General features: G+C 40.2%; 1 pseudogene; it reads left to right on the plus strand.

Moving 5' to 3' along the window:
- Window positions 1–279: 279 nt before the first annotated feature.
- LOC129019156 (glucoside xylosyltransferase 1-like) lies at window positions 280–1,555 on the plus strand (annotated as a pseudogene).
- The last annotated feature ends 576 nt before the right edge of the window (window positions 1,556–2,131 follow it).

Below are 2,131 nucleotides of genomic sequence, written 5' to 3' on the forward strand. Positions count from 1 at the left end.
AGCCTCTAACAAAACAGCCTCCTTAAACGAATTCGCTGATAATGAATTCTTAAGTAAAAGGGGAATTCCACAGAAATATATATGGCTCTTTTGTATTTAATAAAAGAGCCTGAAAAACAGGTGTGTTCTGTAAAATTGAATTACTTTCTATCCAGTTCCACTGGCTCGCAGTGTTTTATCTTTATATTAAAATATATATAAATGATTGATTGATGAATTTTTTTCTTTTAGACACTGCTGCTGAATCTATGGAGAGAAAAAGGATAAATTTCTAGAACTATGGTCCCTGTGCTCCAGTTCGCCAGAGGGGCGCGGCGGAGACGTAGACCAAGGAACACGGCTGGGGAGGTGTGGCGCTACCCGCACGTGGTGGCGCTGTGTCTGGCCTGCGGCTTCTGCTTGCTCCTTTATGCCTTCAGCCAGCTCGCCATGTCCCTGGAGGAAGCAGCAGGCGGTGGTGGCGGGAGGACGCAGGCCTCAGTGGCTTCCTGGCTGGCAGGAGGCGGATGTGGTGCCGTGAGAGGCGCGGGCAGCGCTGGTCCCACTGCGCGTCCTGGTGGGTGGGACAGGTGTAGTCTGAAAATACAGCCTGTTGAGAAAACGCATCTGGCTGTAGTTGCCTGTGGTGAAAGACTGGAAGAAACTGTGACCATGTTGAAGTCAGCTGTCATTTTCAGGATCAAAGCTCTTCAATTCCAGGTTTTTGCTGAAGATCAGCTACATCATAGCTTTAAAGGAAGACGTGACTGGGCTCATTTCTAAAAATATTTAATTATACAATATACCCCATAACCTTTCCAAGTGGGAATGCAGCAGCATGGAAAATCTCTTTAAACCATGTGGCTCGCAGAGATTGTTCTTGCTGTTATTCCTGAAAGAAGTTGCTCCCACACTAATAGCCTTTTTACGACCAGTTGATCATATTTGTTCTTTACTAAAGAAATTTAATTCCACATAAATTGCTGCAGTGGCCTCAGAACACAAGCAACCTCAAATAAGATGGTATAGTTGCTTCTCTAGGCAACCATACTGTGGAAAAACTGGAGTAAACCCTGGAGTTACGTTGAGGAATATGACTCGAATGAGAAGGAAGTATTTCAAGAATGATATGACAACTGTGTGACTACAATGAGGAGATATACTTATGACATGGCTTAAAGAATACAAACTAAACATTACATGGGCAATCAATATTTGTTGGATATCATGTTTTTTCACAATCCAGAAAGTCCTTTTGCCTTTCCGTGTCAATGGAATTATCGTCCAGGTCATTGTCTATATGGAAGCAGTTGCCAAGAAGCAGAAGAAGGAATCCTGATTCTTCAGCGAACAGACGTGTTTACCATGATGATAAGCAACCAGCATTTAGAGCTGTTTATGAAGCACTGAGAAATTGTTCTTTTAAGATGACAATGCTCATTCCCTAATGAAACCTTTAGAACTGGAACTACAACAAACAGTGCATACATACCGTGGAAAAATTTACAAAATATTTGTCAAACAACTAGCAAAAAGCATAAGAGATCGTTATGCCAGATCACCAAAGGAAAGGTGATTCTTGGTGCCTGCTACATCAAATGGATGAGAACAACAAAGCATTGGAGGATAAGTGTGAAGGAATCGTCTTGAGTGAAGCATTAATGAAGGAATTATTCATCTCCAGAATATTTTTTTCCTAAAGAGGTTAAATGAGCAGTATTTTCAGGTAATGAAGAATAAATTAAAATCTTGGGCTCCAACAAAGAAACATTTTTGGCCTCTGATGTTTTGTAATGTTACTTACCACCATTCCAGTATTGACGAAAATATTATTGAATGGTTTTAGCCTGCAAACTTCTGTTGACTCGTACTCTCAAGTAAGAGTGCTGGGGCTGTGAAGATGAAGAAAATGTATCTCAAACACAGTGCAAACTTTAACTTTCTTAAAGTAAATCTCTAGACAAGGCTGTGAGTAGAGTGATAATTTTATGTCAGCACTGACCTCGCTTTAAATGTGTGAAAAAAAAAGTTTGTTTACAGGAGAAGAAACGGTTCTGTTTCTAAAGAAATGTAACGGATGTAACCATGGATGATCTATGTCTGCCTTTATATATTTCATCTCTGTTTTAAAATATTTTTATGACAATCATGT

Source organism: Pongo pygmaeus, chromosome 12, assembly GCF_028885625.2.
Source record: "Pongo pygmaeus isolate AG05252 chromosome 12, NHGRI_mPonPyg2-v2.0_pri, whole genome shotgun sequence".
Taxonomy (NCBI): Eukaryota; Metazoa; Chordata; class Mammalia; order Primates; family Hominidae; genus Pongo; species Pongo pygmaeus.